Genomic DNA, 18,350 nt, shown 5'->3' with positions numbered 1-18,350 from the left:
AAAGATTAGTTGGCCATACATTTGTGGGTCCAATTCTGGGGTCTCTATTCTATTCCATTGGTCTATGTGTCTGTTTTTGTGCCAATACCATATAGTCTTGATGATTACAGCTTTGTAGTTGAGGTTAAAGTCTGGGATTGTGATGCCTCCCATATTGGTTTTCTTCTTCAATATTACTTTGGCTATTTGGGGTCTTTTTGTGGTTCCATACAAATTTTAGGATTTTTTGTTCTAGTTTTGAGAAGAATTCTGGTGCAATTTTGTTTGTTATTGTATTGAATGTGTAGATTGCTTTGGGTAATATTGACATTTTAACAATATTTACTCTTCCAATCCATGAGCATGGAATGTTTTTCCATTTCTTTGTATCTTCTTCAATTTCCTTCATAAGCTTTCTATAGTTTTCAGCATACAGATCTTTTACATCTTTGGTTAGGTTTATTCCTAGGTATTTTACGGTTCTTGGTCCAATTGTGACTGTGACTTTGTACCCTGCAACTTTGCTGAATTTACATGTCAGTTCTAGCAGACTTGTGGTGAAGTCTATCAGGTTTTCCATGTAGAGTATCATGTCATCTGTGAAAAGTGAAAGTTTGACTTCATCTTTGCCAATTGTTATGCCTTTTATTTCATTTTGTTGTCTGCTGATGCTAGGACTTCCAATACTATGTTAAACAACAGTGGTGAGAGTGGACATCCCGTCATGTTCCTGATCTCAGGTGGAAAGCTTTCAATTTTTCCCGATTAAGGATGATATTAACTATGGGCTCTTCATAAATGGTTTCTATGGTGTTTAAGTATGTTTCTTCTATCCCGACTTTCTTGAGGGTTTTCATCAAGAAAGGATGCTGTATTTTGTCAAATACTTTTTCTGCATCTATGGACAGGACCTTATGGTTCTTATCTTTTATTTTATTAATGTGATGTATCACATTGATTGATTTGTGAATATTGAACCAGGCCTGAAGCCCAGGAATGAATCCCATTTGATCATGGTGAATAATACTTTTTATATGCTGTTGAATTCAATTCGCTAGTATCTTGTTGAGAATTTTTGTATCCATATTCATCAGGGATATTGGCCTGTAGTTCTCTTTTTTTGCTGGGTCTCTGTCTGGTTTGGGAATCAAAGTAATGCTGACTTCATAGAATGAGTCTGGAAGTTTTACTTCCCTTTCTATTTTTTGGAACAGCTTGAGAAGGATAGGTATTATCTCTGCTTTAAATGTCTGGTAGAATTCCCTGGGAAGCCATCTGGTCCAGGACTCTTATTTGTTGGGAGATTTTTGATGAGTGATTCAATTTCTTTACTAGTTATGGGTCTGTTCAAGTTTTCTATTTCTTCCCATTTGAGTTTTGGTATTGTGTGGGTATTTAGGAATTTGTCCATTTCTTCCAGGTTGTCCAGTTTGTTGGCTTCTAATTTTTCATAGTATCCCCTGATAATTTCTTGCATTTCTGAGGGATTGGTTGTAATAAATTCATTTTAATTCGTGATTTTATCTATTTGGGTCCTCTCCCTTTTCTTTTTGAGAAACCTGGCTAGAGGTTTATCAATTTTGTTTATTTTTTCAAAAAACCAACTCTTGGTTTCATTGATCTGTTCTACTCGTTTTTTTTTTATTATATATTGTTCATTTCCACTCTGATCTTTATTATTTCTCTTATTCTGCTTGGTTTGGGGTGTCTTTGCTGTTCTGCTTCCAGTTCCTTTAGGTGTGCTGTTAGATTTTGTATTTGGGATTTCTCTTGTTTCTTGAGATAGGCCTGGATTGCAATGCATTTTCCTCTTAGGACTGCCTTTGCTGCATCCCAAAGGGTTTGGATTGTTGTATTTTCATTTTCATTTGTTTCCATATATTTTTTAATTTCTTCTCTAAGTGCCTGGTTGACCCATTCATTCTTTAATAGGATATCCTTTAACCTTCATGCTTTTGGAAGTTTTCCAGACTTTTTCCTTGCATTGTGATCGCCAAATGTGCATGGTATGATCTCAATTCTTTTATATTTACTGAGGGCTGCTTTGTGACCCACCATGTGATCTATCTTGGAGAATGTTCCATGTGCACTTGAGAAGAAAGTATATTCTGCTGCTTTGGGATATAGAGTTCTAAATATATCTGTCAAGTCCATCTGGTCCAATAGACTTATCAGTTTAAAAAAAAAGTTCTGGGATTTGATTGAGATTGAGCCTCTGAAGACTGCTGTGCAGTGGGAAAGCTGAGCCGGAGAACCTACAGTGACAGGCTTCTAGCTGCAGTCATTAAGATTGTGTGGCATTCACATCAGATGAGACAAGCAGTGCATTGTGGAACAGGAGAGAGTCTAGATGGAGCCCCAAACCGATCATCAATTGAGGTCATTTAAAAAAAAAATAAGGGAAAGGAAAAAGTCTTTTCAACCAAAGGTACTTGAACAACTATAAAATAATATAGGAAGGAAGGAAGGAAGAGAGGGAAGACAGAAGGGGAAAGCCTTGGCCCTCTGCCTTATACCATACATACAGATTACTTCAAGGTAGGTTATAGACCTCAGTGTAAATGCAAAAACTACAAAGCTTCTAGAAGAAAGCATGGACGAAAAAATCTTCATGACCCTGGAGTTTACAAACATATTTTAGAGAGGTCAAAAAAAGGACTGTGAAAGGGAAAACAAATGATGAATTGAGCTTCATCAAAAATAAAAAATGTTCATTTGGAAGAGACTATTAAGATAATAGCCATAAACTGGGATATTTAAAACATATATCTGATAAAGAACTTATATATGTATATAAATAACAACTTCAAATTATATAATTTATAAATATATAAGATAACACAATGTAATTTATAAATATATACTTTACAAATGTATAAATAATATGTAAGTAACAACTGAAAATTAATTATAAAAATATAAATAATCCAATGAAAAAGTGAGTTAAAGACGTTTAAAAAGAAGATCCGTGAGGAGTGCCTGAGTGGTTCAGTCAGTTAAGTATCCAACTCTTGATTTTGGCTCAGGTCATGATCTCATGGTGTGTGCAATCGAGCTCCACATCAGCTCTGCACTGACAAGCACAGAGCCTGCTTGAGATTCTCTCTCTCCCTCTCTCTCTCTCTGCCTGTCCCCTGCACTCTCAAATTCATTCTTTCTCTCTCTCTCTCTCTCTCTCTCTCTCAAAATAAATAAACATTTAAAAAAAGAAAATATATGAAATGACCAGTAAGCACAAGAAAAGATTTTCAAATCAGTCATTGGGGAAATAGAAATTAAAACTGATATCACCACACACTCACAAAAATGGTTAAAATTAAAGACTGACAATACCAACTGGTAGAAGGATGTGGAATAAATGCTGGTAAGAAAGCAAAATAATAAAATGACTTTGAAAAACAGTTTGGTTGTTTCTTATAAAATTAAGAATATACTTCCCTTTGATGCAGCAATTCTGCTGTTGGGTGTTTAATGAAGAAACATTATGTCCACAAAACAGATTGTACTTAAATGTTCACAGCAGCTTCATTCATAATCACATAAATCTAGAAAGCACCCACAAACCTCTCAAAAAGTAAATGGATAAACTAAGTGTGGTGTATCCATACAATGGAATACTACTCAGCAATAAAAAGAAATGAACTATTCATGCATGCTACAACATGGATGAATCTCAGAGATCTTATTCTGAGCAAACAGGCCAGACACAGAAAAAAGTATTGCATGACTCCATTTAATGGAGGTCAAAAATGGGGGTTGTGTGGTAGGCAGGATTCTAAAGATGCCTCCCAGGATTCCCGTTCCCTGATATACAGATACTGATGTAGGTACTACTGCAAAGGGACTTTGCAGATAAAATTCAGGTTGCTAATTAGCTGACTTTAAAATAGATTTTTCCTGGATCATCTGGGGAAGGGGAGTGGGCACAGTAATCTTCTGCCCTTGAAACCAGAAAAGGAAGGCAGAAGATTCAGAAAGATGTGAAAGGAATGATCAGAGAGATTCTAAGTGTGAAGAGGACTCAAGTGCCATTGTTGGCTTGAAGATGGAGGAAGGGACCATGGTCCAAGGAACAAAGTCGTCTGTTGGGGTGATGATGACCCTCAGCTGACAATGCGCAAGGAACTGAAGACTCCATGCTACTGCATGGACCTGAATCCTGCCACGACCAGAATGAGCCTGGAAGTGGATGTTTTTCCAGAGGCTCCAGAAAGAAATGCAGTTCTCTCAACACCGTGACTGCAGCCTTGTGAGTCTCAGAACACAGAAGCCAACCAAGCCCACACGGCCTCTGGCCACTACCTGCATGACGATTCGTTACACAGCAGCAGGAAACTGCTGAAGAGGGATTGGCTAGAAGGGCACACAACACCCCTCTAGGTATGACAGACATGATCCAGGTCTGGACTGCAGCAGTGGTTACACACATGTGTGCACCCGACCAGAGTCCTCAAACTGATCATGGATCTGGGCATTCACTCCACTGTGTATAAATGATACCACAAAATGTTTTTTAATTAAATGAAGAATGTCAGAACATTCTTTCCGCAGCTTGCAAATTTGCCAATGGTCTAGTCTCTCCCCAAATCAAATCCTGCATCCTTGCCAGGCTCCACTTTGCACACTCAATGCACAGGCCACCTTGATCATTTATGTACACTATAGCCATGCAGGCCCACCACAGGGTTTGACTTTGCTGCTCTCATGACTGAAAATGCTGTCTTCCAAACAGCCACAGGACTCCTTCCTTATTTGTTTGGGTCTCTCACCTTACCAGGGAACGATTTCGAGCCAGAGTACTACTAAAGCAGAACACAGTAAGCACCCCCTGAATCCCTGCTGAGCACATGAACAGGCCTTGTAGGCAAGTCCAGCCCCCTGGCCCAAAGGCCTTACACAGCATGGCCTGGCTCTGCACCTGCAGCCAGCTCTGTCCTGCTTCTTCTGGGCACGCTGCCTTCTCCACCAGGGGGCAGGCACTGCTGTCCTGAATCCCAATCTTCAATCTTCGCATGGTTATAATTTGACTATTTTGTAGACATAGGTCCCCGGCAGGATTTCACTGAATCTGAACAAGCAGAAAATATCCTGGGAGGCCAAGCAGCCTTTCTCTCTTCGTTGTGTGGACTAATAAACAGCTCATGGCCGCTGTCTATGCCAGGGGCTTGGAGGAGCCAGTCCTCCTCCAGAGCCCCCTAACTCTCCAGGGAAGGACCTGGCTGCAGTGTGAAGCCTGGACCCGCTAGCTGCCATTATGTCCATTGTTGTGAGAGGGGTAGCAGCAGGCTTCCTAGTAGAATTGGATGGAAGGAGCTAGAAAACTTTCTTTAGAAGCCACAAATAATCAAGGTTCTTCCTGGAGTCTACCAGACTCTACCAGGTTGGCAAACATCCAAGAGACATACAGTGATTTATTCCTCAGAGACTTCAGCATTCATTCTGATTTGTTTAAAAAACTGCCTCAGGAATTTTTAACTGAAACCATTAAAGTGCATTTCTTTCTTAAATACCATGCAGATCGAAGACACAGAATGCAGAGCCAGGCTGCCTGCTCAGGGTGGACAGTAACCCACATTAAAGGACAGCTATCAATATCAGCAAAGCACCCCATAATTATCAGAACTCAGTCTTTCATTGTGGGGGTTGACTTAACTATCTTTGACTTTATGAAAGTCAATCTTCAGATTCTTTTTAAAACACGATTTTAAGATTAAAGGCTGAGAGACCTGACTTGAGTTGATGAAGTTGCTGCTGCTGCTGCTGCTGCTGCTGATTGCACAAAGTAGCTTGGGGCTGGCTGCAGAGAAGAGGGTTTGGTTCAGCGAGAAAGACCAAGCCACAAGTTAGCTATGCTTCCTGCACCGTGAGGTTTTATCCAGGCAGATCTCTGCCCCGATGGAAGCAGTCAGTAGGGATGCTTAGACGACTAGGGACCATGGCAGGGTATGTGACTGGATACAGACAGCCACTGAGTTCATTTATTTGTCTTCTAAATCAAGTGATATTTTTTACAAAATTCATCTAAGACTTTGAAATCAAATTATGTATTTTTAAAACTCCACCTAAGAGAGTATCACTTTGGTCGTCTCTGGTCAAATTCTGTAGGGCAGCCCTGCTGACCTCTTGTTTTATAAATGAACCACAGATCTGTGTATTGCCTCCTAGGTTGGTTGTTTCCTTATTGCAGACTGAGTCCAAATCTGCCAGCCCAAACTCACATTTTCACACATCCATTTGTTTTAAACATAGCTCATGTAAGCAGATTTCTATACATTTAGCCTTCCTGCTTTGCATTCCCTGCAAATCCTCCCCCAGCATCTGCTCGCCATTGATAAGACAAAGTCTATGGCTCTGAGACAGCAGGCTGCTGCTGCCCTTAAGACCTCTCTGACCCAGACTCCCCATGGTGCTGCTGAATGACATCATTGGGACACAGAAACCATTGCTCCTGTGTGCTTCTCTCTCCTGGGCAGAGTTCCCTGCCCTTCCCCCTCTCTGAGTAGAGACACATAGGTGGTCTCTGATGCACAGCTTCCTCCTGTGAGAAACTTCCCCCATGTAAGCATCACCCCATAAAGCTCATGTGTGCCACTTCATGGTCATTTCTTTTTTCTTGATTAACTCCCATATCCCTGGAACCCCAGCACATCTGTATAGTTCACTGGGCAAAGAATGGTTTTGCAAGCCTCCAAGCCTTTGTATTCTCTTCCCCTGCACTGCCCTTCCTGTTTCTCTTCTGGAAAGCTCCAAGCCTCATTCACAAATAATGGGGCACCTGGGTCCCTCTGCAGACTACCCCAGCTCTCAGTCCACAGCAGCTATTTGCATGCTCGTCTCACCTCTTGTTCTGTCACCCTCTTACAAAGCACACAGGTGTCCTCATTCATATGTATATCATCAGCACCCATGGGTACCTGCCTGAACCAGGAGCCTACAGAGCAGATCCGTGGTCTTCCTTAGAGTACAGTGTGGGAGCCACCCCTGTCCTGTAGCGATATTCCTTCAGCTACTATGAAAATGGTTTATCACATATTGTGATATCACAGTTTAGATTAATTGATTAATAGCATCCTGAGTATAGAGAGCCCAAGCATTTGGAAATGCTTAAAAGTTACACAGCAGGCTGCTGTGCCCATTTTTCATGGCACTCCTTATGCATATGGCAGAGGTACAGATATGTCCTGAGGCTATATTCCTAGAAATGGGATTGCTGGAATCCAGGATACATGGCATTTTACATGGAATGGATTCCTAGTTATGAATTTAACTTTAAATTAATTTAACTAATTAAGTAACTAACTTTTGATTAATTTAACTCTTAAGAGCACCAGGTTTCAATCATCAGAACCCACTTAGTGTTCTTAGGATCCCATCCAGCTTTCAAAGCCCAATCTTTCCTGCTTACTGTCCTAATGCTCACCGTTTTTCCTGCATGCTACCCAGTGCAGTCAAGAGAGTTCACCTACCATGCTCTTTGTACCCCTTCTTTGCATCACAGTGTCTGTGCATAACAGCTGTTGGTTTTCCTACAGTGTCAGAGAACTAGTGTCATCTCTGTGTTTCTAATACCAGGAACCATTTCTAATACCAAATTCTGTATCTGTCAGCATTTGGTGAAGGAGACACAAGTCATTCTAGATATTCCAAGTAGGAAAGGGAACTAGGGAAGCTGTGTTCTCACTGAGGAGATCCACTCTGGAAGTCCTTGAAGCCTCAGGACTCACAGGGCACCCCCACCACCCACCCACCCTAGCAGTTGGATTGCCAAGCAGGTGTTTCTCAGGAGTTTTCCCCAAATCTACAGCCAATCTCCATCTGCTCTCTGCCCAGGCATCTGCTTGCAACACTCCATGGAAAACCAGCCTGTGCTCAGCCTTCCAATCAATCTTGCATGAATGCTTCTCATTGGAGGCTGTTGCCAGAACTCTACTGGGAATCCCTTCCAGGAGCATTCACTCACGCTCCTCTCCTGCAAAGGCAGCAGGGGTGTAGAATTGACCTTGGATGCTAAAGCATGATAACACTGGACGTGGACCAGACAGAGTTGTGTTTGCTCTGTGTCGCCAAGGTGATTGTGTTGAACACACTGTCATCATACTGCTTTTCTCACTCAACACTACTTCATTTAAATCCTCTCAAATCTGTTGTATATGCAAATTCATTTTTAATGGCTGAGTAGTCTTCCAGATGTGGATTACCATAACTGAGCCAGACATTTCCTGAGCAGTCCCCGGAATCCTGAACACCTGCCTTCACCTCTCCCTCTCCCCCTCGTCTGGCACCTAGGAGACCCCCCCGCCATTATTCCATCCTCACTGTCACTGGACCAGGCCATCTCATTTCACATCAATATTGCTATAGGCCCCACCTAATGTGCTTTCTGCCACAAGCGTCACCAATTCTAATGCCGTCTCTACTATTTAACCAGAGATATTTTTTAATGCAAACACTTTATTTTTCTAAAATAAAAATTGGATCAGGCCCTACTCATTTGGAAGTGCTTCAGTAGCTCATGTTTACCCTTGCGATGAAGTTCAGATCCCAGCACATACTTCACAAGACCCTTAAAGGTGTACCTTGTCCCAACACCTCTGTCTCTCTTCCTGTATTTTTCAGTCTCCTCAGGCAGCCTCTCCAGTCTCCTCTCTGTGCTGCATTCACACTTAACTGCCTTTATGTGCCAGGTCATTTCACTTCGAGGTTTATCGATGTGCTGTCTTCTTCCCAGCATGCCACCCTCTTCCCCCTGCCCCTGATTCTTTGACAAGATGGCTTTCACACTTCTTTTAGGTCTCGGCCTAAATGAGACATCCTCCTGAGAGCACCTCTGGTCATCCTCCAGGTCCCAAGTTACATCCTGACCTGGGTACCCTGTCAGAATTAGGTCTCAGTGTAGGTTTCTGTCCTGTGTTTTTTCCCTATATTAGTTAGGGGTTTGCTGGCAGTAATCTGTCCAGATTCTTATTCAGGCTTTTTTTTCCTCACTCAGCATTCTTAGCTATTGGCCTTTTCGTGCTTGTTACCTAGTGTTTGCAAGATGATTGCTACAGCTCCAGGTATCATGTCTGCATTCCAGTCAGTGAGAACAGGGAATAATAGCACAGGTCAACCTTCCTCTTAAATCTGTATTCCTTTAAATCAGAAGTAAAAATTTCATTCAAATACCTCCCAGTGGAGTTTGGCCCAGATCTGAAATGACAACATCTAGGGACTTAGTGAAGGAGGAAGAGGTGCTGTTAAAAGGAAAGGAGTAGAGCAGCCATTGAAATAAAAGGATGATTAGTAGGGTGTGATGTCTTAGAAGTCAAAAGAGAGTCACAGTCTAACGCTGCACATTAGTTCTTTCTCTTTTCCTCTGCCCCAAAAAAGGAAAGTAAATCAAGGAGAAGAGAGGCCTTTATTGATGGGGAACAGGGAAGTGACCTTGGATTTATCTACATCAACCTTACTGGTAATCTTGAAAAGAATGCTTCAGTAGAAAGGGGATCACAAAAACCATTTCGCAGTGGGTCAAAGGGTGAATGTGCATAAATATTATTTTTTCTTTCAACATTTGTTTAAATTTACTGCACATACCAGCCTCTATATAGCTGGCAATAGAATACATCATTTTTTTAACATATCAAAATATCAGGGCGCCTGGGTGGCTCAGTCAGTTAAGCATCCAACTTTGGCTCAGGCCATGATCTCACAGTTCATAGGTTCGAGCCCTGCATCAGGCTCTCTGCTATCAGCACAGAGTCTGCTTCAGATCTGTCCCCTCTCTCTCTCCCCCTCCCTACTGGTTCTCTCTCTCAAGATAAATAAATAAACTAAAAAAAACAGATATCCAAATATCAGCCATATGATTTTGTTACCTTATTATCATATTTGTTATATTGCACAAGTATCTGGTGAACTATGACCTATTGGAAGATTAGTTGAGGCAGCCTTTGGGCTCATTTCTTTCCCCACATTTCTATAAAAATAGGTTAATTAAAACAGTCTTATAAATATCAGCTAGCTAAGAAGTTCCATTATTTCAATTGGCTCTTTCTATTTCCATCTGTATTTAATAGCAGGAAATTCAGAATTTTGCCTGCAAATGTGAAGGAGATGAAATCTTCCATTCTGTAGTTTTGGCACACTACATATTAAGGGAGAGTTCTTACCTTGGTACACTTAAAATACTGGTAATTATTGTTTAATCATTTAAAATTTTTTGCATTTAGTTTTGTTTTCTATTTGTTTTAGATAAGTGATTTATCTAAAGAGTTCAACACTCAAAAGAGGAAGAAATTGACAATATTGTACCTTCTCTGTCCCCTGGACCCCACTTCCCCCTGACCCCGGGATCATTGCTTGTGTTAGTTTCTTGTTTACCTGTCTAGCATTTGCATATGCAGATACAAGCACACACTTATTTGTATGTTTTAATGTATATAGAGAGAATTTATATATTATTCTATCCTTACTCAAAAGGTAGGATTATGAATATTCAACACCTTGCTTATTTCACTCCCAGATGTGTGCTAGAGATCTTTCCATGGGGCTTCATTCTCTTATGCAATAGCATATCATTATGTTAAGTGGAGTGCACCGTAGTTTATTTAAATGTTCTTCCACAGATGGACACTTAGCTTGTTTCCATTATCTTGCTGTTATAAATGATGCTGCAGTGACTATATTGTACATACCTCATCTTATGTGTATAAGTATTAACCAAAGGACAAAAGCCCAGAAGTGGGATGTCTGGGTCACAGGATAAATGCAATGTAATTTTGACAAATTACTTGGGGTTTTGTCATTCTGTACTTTTAGTAGCAAGTGGATGAGCAAGCCTGTTTACCAACAAACTTGGTAACCAGGTGGGTTGCCAACTTTTGCATTCACTACTTTGATACATGTAAAATGATTCCTCAGTATATTTGTAATTTGCATTTCTTTTGTGAGTGAAATTTGTCATCTTTTCATCTATTTCAGAGTTGTTTATTTTTCCGTGAACTCTTTGTTCACGTCCTTTGTTTCTATCTTTGGGTTGTTATTCTGTTTTTCCCCCTTATTGGTTTCTGGGCAAAATACAAACGTGTGTGCACCGGAGAAAATAGAGGGTGTAGCATTTGCTCTTGTGCTCAGATCCCTTCATCCGGGGACCCAGGGACTCCTGCCAGAGTGGGAAGCAGGGAGCCAGGCTGCTGATGGCTCACAGCTGAGTCCCTCTTCAATGGTCCCCCAGTGGAAGGAAGTCACTTTTTGACGAAGTCCCCTACTGGGGCAACGCCCATCCAGTGCCTTCTTTATGTCTGTGCCCCTTACCACAATGCGAATTCTTCTGAAAGGCAATGCCAGTCAGTTCAGGGAAGGCTCTGTTGCACCTTCAGGGTGGGTCTGCTGCTGCTTCCCCCCAGACCCCTTGCCTCATTCCCACCAGCCCTCCTGCCAGCATGCACTCACCTTGGTTTTCTTAGCATCTGACCTGCATCAGAGACGACTCCTGTGTGTGGTATGAAGTGCAAATATTTCCCCAGATCAATACCATCTTTTGACATTTTGTATGAATTTAAGTCTCTCTGGGACTTTCCCTTATGTTCCATTGCTTTATCAGATGGTTCATGTAGTATTATCGAGACAGTAGAGCAGGTTTATGTCTGTGAGTGCCCCTGTCTCCTCATTGTTCCTTTGTTTCAGAGAGTCCCGATTATTCTAGCTTAGTTTTCCAGATGAAGGTTAAAATGAGCCTGTCTGATTCCAAGCCCTGCTTATTTTTTTTTAATTGGGATCGTGTTAAATTTATAAATTAGCCTTGGAAGAAATGATGATATTGAGTCTTCCAAACTAAGAACATGGATCTCTTACATATCTCTTTTAAACTTATTTCTCAGTATTTTGTCTTTTAGTTGCAATTATGAAATTGCATAATGGAATACTTCCTTCCATTATGTCATCTAATTTGTTTTTGTTTATGTATGAAGGCTATTTTCTTTTACTGTATGTTAATGTTACATCTGGTGTTCAGAGACTATGTCCAGCACTCTGCCTCCCCCTTGTGGGTGTGTGGGAGAATTGCCCTTCCTGGCCCCTGTGGTTGGATGGGAGGGAGGGACCCTGTGCCTAGTTTCAGCCTTGGGTTGAGAACAGAAGTGAGAAGTCACTACTGGGCCAAGGTATTTGATTGTTAATGAGAGATACCCTAGAGATTTTTGTCCCTCTGCCATACTGATAGGCAGTTTTTAAGACCAGCTGCTCTGTCCACCTGAATCTTGAAGTGAGAAGGCGTGACAGAGCTTCTCCAACCCACAGTAGACTTATGGTATGAGTAAAATATAAGATTCTGTTGTTAGGGCCTCAGGAGTTTGGAGGCTGTTTATTCCCACATTACAATGCAATCTGCTATTTATGGCATTCTCTTGTTAATAGGAAAGGTCAGTGTGTTTATTTTAGTCTTTCATGGCAATTTCTGTTTTGTACAGTTTCTACTTTTTTATTTAGTATGCATATATTCATGCTTCTTATGTCTTCTGTTTTAATATGTACCTAATATTTGTTCTGACTGGGTATGGTAAGGCACACAGGCATGGAAATCACTCTCATGAAGGAAAGAGTTCTTTAGGAACAGGAGCCATGCCATGCAGGGCCACACAGGAGTATCAGGGTCAGTCAGGAGGCACAGAGAAGGGGGGAAATATGATGAGAGCCTTTATTGTTATTTCTGCAGGAAGGAACAGGTAAGGCTGGATAGGCAGGATAATAAGTTTTAGGGTTAGCTGGTTTGAATTTTAGCAGGCTCCAGGGTGGAGAAGCCACCCCAAATTGTCTGGTACCTGGCCCTGAGTGATTAGCAAAGGGGAGCATTTGCCCTGAGTGTGAGTCAGGGTTTGGACTGGTTGGTTTGCACATGAAAGGCACATTTCCAGGGAGGTAGTTTGCTATCATGAGGAATCAGATAGGCCTGAGAAGGGCAGTCAGTCCCTCATGGCTCAGCAAGACTTCAAAACTACAGAAAAGAAAGCATAATTAATATACATCTCCATTGTGAATTGTTGGGCACCCAGGTGCTAAGTGTGTTAAGTGACCAACTTTGGCTCAGGTCATGATCTCACAATTCGTCAGCTCGAGCCCTGCATGGGGCTCTATGCTGATAGCTCAGAGTCTGGAGCCTGCATCAAATTCTATGTCTCTCTCTGCCCATCCCCCACTCTCTCTCTTTCCCTCTCTCTCTCTCTCTCTCTCAAAAATAAAATAAAATAAACACTTATATATGTATATATATATACATATATATAATATATATGTATATAGATAGATAGATAGATAGATAGAAATAAGATCATGTCCCCTATGTTGGTTTTTGTTTGTTTGTTTGTTTTATTTTTCTAATATATATATATAATTTATTGTCAAGTTAGATAACATACAGTGTATACAGTGTGATCTTGGGCTCTTTTTTTGTTTGTTTTATCTTTGCCTGGTAACCCTGATAAACCACGGCCCTTCCATGTTAGCTGCAACCTTTCTGAATCACTTTGCTCTAGATAGATCTCTTATATACAGCAAATACCTAGACTTTCATGCAAATCTTCTTCTTTAAATAGTTGCATTAAGTCTATTTAAATATATCACGCTGACAGATATGGTGGTTCTTAGTTCTGTTGTATCATATTTTCTATGTTTGTATATAAATATTTCAAATGTCTTTCAGCATATTTTATTAGCTTTTTACTTAAAAAATATTTTTCTGGGGGCGCCTGTGTGGCTCAGTCGGTTGAGCATCTGACTTTGGCTCAGGTCATGATTTCACGGTTCGTGGGTTCAAGCCCTGCGTCTGGCTCTGTGCTGACAGCTCAGAGCCTGGAGCCTGCTTCAGATTCTGTGTCTTCCTCTCTCTCTCTGCCCCTCCCCTGTTCATACTCTGTCAATCCCTCTCTCAAAAAATAAACAAACATTTAAAAAATATTTTTCTGGTAATTAGATAAGTTGCAGGGTTTTTTAATGTTTATTTCTGAGATGAGAGACAGAGACTGTGAGTGGGGGAGAGGCAGAAACAGAGGGAGACAGAATCCAAAGCACAGAGCCAGATGCGGGCTTGAATCCATGAGTCCTGAGATCATGACCTGAGCTGAAACCAAGAGTTGGACGCTTAACCAACTGAGCCACCCAGGTGTCAGGTGCCCTGATAAGTTGCATTTTTTATCTATGGTTTACTTTTTTAAATTATACCTTTATATAATATTGTTTCCTTTTTACTTTAGACAGTGTTAGTTCTTACGATCTGCTTCAATAAAATTAGCTTGTATCTTCCTCTTCCCTTCTCTCTTTTTCTGTCTCCTCCCATCCAATTTAATTAGTAGCATATCTTTTATCTGGTTTTTGGCATTCACCTCTGTATTGCTAAATATGTTTACGTATTTGTATTTGATCTTTTAACTCCCCTGTATCATAACTGAGGCAACTGTATGTTATTTCTACTTTCTGCCTTCTACCATTGTATTGATTGTATCATTTTTGCTTTGGCAGAATATTGACTTTCTCCTCTTGCACTTGTATCTGTACCTTTGTTTTTTCTTAGATGTACAGTTAAATAAATTTACTGCTGCCTAATGTCCTTTGCCAAACCTCCATTCATCTCTTGATTGGCTGGAGCCCATCCTCTAATAGTTTTTTCAAGAAAGATCCATTTGAGTACTATTTCCTGGATGCATTCTTGTTTAAAATGGTTTGTCTGTAGCCTTTATACATGAAGGGATAGCCTCGATGAATATAAAAGTTTCTTAGCTCACACTCCTTTCTTTAAGTATTTTGTAGATGTGACTCCATTGACTTCAGGCATTGAATGTGGCTGCCAAGAAGTATGTTACAATCCTGATTTTCTTTATTTTTTGTTTAAATATTCAAAGAATTCTCTTTATCTTTAAAACACAATTTTATAAGGATATGTCTTGGTATTTTACTAGGACAACTTCCTTTTATGCAGTGTGCCCTTTTAATATGTAGAATCAAATCTTTGTATGAGAAGTTTGCTTTTTTTTATTTACTTTTTAAATTATTTTTTTCTTTTCCATTATTTTAGATTTCTTATTTTAAGCTACAATTATTTGTATGTTTTATGTCTTTCACCTACATTCTATATCTGCCATTTCTCTGTTAGCTTTTGTTTCTTTACTTTTTCCACTTATTTTCCATTTTTATGGTCCTTACTATGCTATCTGTGGTCTGTTTTTTCTTTGCGCCCTTAGAATTTAACTTCTTTGCCTCTTTTTTGCTTTTTCCCTCGAGTTTAGTCATTTCCTGTTTCATATATTCCTATAAGCCCATGCATCTCTGACTTGTAGTTTCCCTTTATTAATGTGATACTTTCATGCTAAATTAAAGCAGCACACTCTGAGAGCCAAAATGCATATGTTAAGTTTAACTTGAGATCTGGCCTCATTTGATGTTACTCTTAAGAATACATCAAATGAGTTAGAAGTTTAAATCACAAACATTTCATCAGTAAACTGTACTAGAGATTTTGGTACTTACAAAACCTGTGCTTATTATTAATCCAGTAACCTAATGTATTGTGATATGCACAAAGTAAGGCATAGCCTAAAGGAAAAAAATTAACAGGCAACTTCCTTATTCCCTGTAGTCTTTGGATTGAGGTCTTCTTTCATACAGTTATACTATTCTGCTGCTTGGAGGAAATATTTCTGGAAAAAGGAACAGAGTAAGCAAATAGAGATATGACAACAAGAACATACTTTGAAGATCTCGTGTTGGCTACAGGAGAAAAATGAGTATTTCTAGCTGTGTGGATTGCAATCTGAAATCAGCATTCTGTGCATCAAGATTTAGAGGAAAATAGAAATTGGATAGTCACCTAGCTTCTATCATACTTAGACATTTGGCCTTGAAGCTTAGGATAGAAATTACAACTAGATTTAAGATTTTTCACATAGGGATGGTCTTGACCTTCAAAAGAGGATATAAATTAAGAGAAGAAAAGAGGGGCACCTGGTGGTTCAGTCAGTTGGGCGTCCGACTTCAGCTCAGGTGATGATCTCACAGTTCGTGATTTTGAGCCCCGCTTCAGGCTCTGTGATGATAGCTTGGAGCCTGGAGCCTGCTTCAGATTCTGTGTCTCCTTCTCCCTCTGCCTCTCCCCTACTCATGCTCTGTCTCTGTCTCAAAAATAAATAAACATTAAAAAATTTTTAAAGAGAAGAAAAGAAATAAAAAATAGGGGAACCTATGTGTTTTAAGGGCAAAAAAGGGCAAAGCAGCAAGAAAAGGGTACATGAAGTATTCAGAGGCATAGGATAAAAGGGACTGTTAAATGTCCCTGTTCTAGTGAGGCTTTCTGCTGTTCCCCCATGGGCCTGATAGCCTGCTGTGTTTAGATGGACCTAGTGACACCTGAATGAGAATTTCACATGATGCAGGTAAGTGCATGGGGGTAAGGACCCAGCAGCTGAAAACATTGGCAAATTGGAGACAGAGAGTGAGGGATGCAGAAGAAGAGGACAAGTCCTTTTCCGGAGGGTCATGATGAATGGGCAAGGCAGGGTGGAGGTGTGAAAGTTAGTCCATAACCAGGAGCTGTGATGCCCTAAACAAGACCAGCTTCAAGGAAACTATAGCCCCAAAAGTGTGGGTTTTAATCAAGACAGACCTGTATCTCCTCCTTCACCTCCTCTCTCCTTGACCTTCTTCCTCCACACAGGCTTGATCCTCCCTTGGGCATGTGGCCCCCTCAGCCGTGCCTTAGAGCAGAGTAGCCCACTCAGGTCATCACCCCCGCTTAGGCATGATTTCCCTAAGGGCAAGAGTCTTATCTTTGCCTTCTTGGAACATTAATGCCCATTGGATCATCACTAACCCTTATGCTTGAAAATGCCAGGTTTAGATCATGTGGGTTATATTTGTACACTGTGATGTTTAGTCCTATGTGAGTGTGAAAGTGTGTTATGACATTTATGCTTCAATTTAGTTTCCCAAAACCAGCCCTGTCATGGCCACCACCCCAGCCCCACAGCCACAACCACCACCCTCCACTTCTATTACTAATGATAACCAGGCTGCATTACACCAATGCCCCAGCTATTTATTACCACTTACAAAACCACCCACTCCCGCTGTTTTTTCTGTTGGGTGACCCAGATAATTTAGTTTGCTTTTCTTATCCACTAAGATAGTACAAAGATACAACTATTGTGTCTCTGTTAGCTAACTATGGAGGAAAAAAATGTGATTACATTACAAGTGGCCATATAACTTACATATGATGATTGATGGTATCAAGTCTACTTCTCGTCTTCACTAGAAGTAGAAGAGGTAAAAAAGATGTCCTGATATTATTTCGTATATTTAAAGCCTCATTATATTGTATATACAACATAATTTAGCATGTAATTGGGTCAATATGGCTTATACCTGCAATTTGAAGTTATCCAGAAGAGGATAAGATTTTATTTTCTCTTTAACATGAAAGCCAGGCTTTTAGTTCTTTGTCTTTAAAAAGCTCATGATGCCAGAAGACTCCATGCTTCCATTAGAAGTCCATTGACTCAGACTCAGGAATTAGAGACCCACAGGGTTCCAGCTCCCAGAACAGCTCCCCCTAGTGTTGTGGAAAGTCCCCTTCAACACCACACCCATCTCCGTGCCCAGGAGCCCTGCTTACAACTCTCCCAGGCCAGCACCCCAGTCGGGACTAGCATCTCACCCAGTTCAGGTTCAGAGCTCGGACGTCTGCCTGCTGCTAAGGCATTTACACAGAGAATTCCTCCAAAGCTTCTCCTTTACCCGTATTAAGCTTAAAAAGAAAAATAAAACTCTAAGCAAAAGCCCAAAGAAAATTTGGTAATTCTTTTTATTGATTTTTTTTGTTTGTTTTGCTTCTCTCAGAGAGTAAGCTCTACAACTTGATTTTCAAAGGGGTGGAGGGGGGCATGATAATTAGGAATGTAATGTTCTGAAGTGGTGTGTGTGTGTGTGTATGTGTGTGTGTGTGTGTGTGTGTGAATCTAAAGGCTGAGAGTAGATACAGTCACATATTGCATATGGACATCAGCCGCAGGTGCGAAATTCTGCTTTTAGAGATTATGCGTCAAGCCATTTTACCCTTTTGAGAAACAAGAACCCTGGTGGAAAGTTCATTAGTCAAAGTGGTAATTAAAAATACTTCTCATGGGGCATCTGAGTGGTTCAGTCGGTTAAGCGTCCGACTTTAGCTCAGGTCATGATCTCACGGTTTGTGAGTTCAAGCCCTGCTTCGGGCTCTGTGCTGACAGCTCCGAGCCTGCAGCCACTTTGGATTCTGTATCTCCTTCTCTCTGCCCCCTGCCCCTTGTACTCTGTCTCTCTCTGTCTCTCAAAAATAAAGAACTGTAAAAAAAAAAATTTTGTTAAAT

General features: G+C 40.6%; 1 protein-coding gene across 1 annotated transcript in view; it reads left to right on the top strand.

Annotated features, from left to right (window-relative positions):
- The window catches only part of OTUD7A (OTU deubiquitinase 7A), a 372,333-nt gene that overhangs the window by 263,687 nt on the left and 90,296 nt on the right, over nt 1–18,350 (top strand). The gene's annotated exons all lie outside the window — the stretch shown is intronic.

This window comes from Prionailurus bengalensis, chromosome B3 (assembly GCF_016509475.1).
Source record: "Prionailurus bengalensis isolate Pbe53 chromosome B3, Fcat_Pben_1.1_paternal_pri, whole genome shotgun sequence".
Taxonomy (NCBI): Eukaryota; Metazoa; Chordata; class Mammalia; order Carnivora; family Felidae; genus Prionailurus; species Prionailurus bengalensis.
The sequence above is the reverse complement of the archived record's forward strand: the minus strand, read 5'-3'. Positions and strand labels throughout refer to the sequence as shown.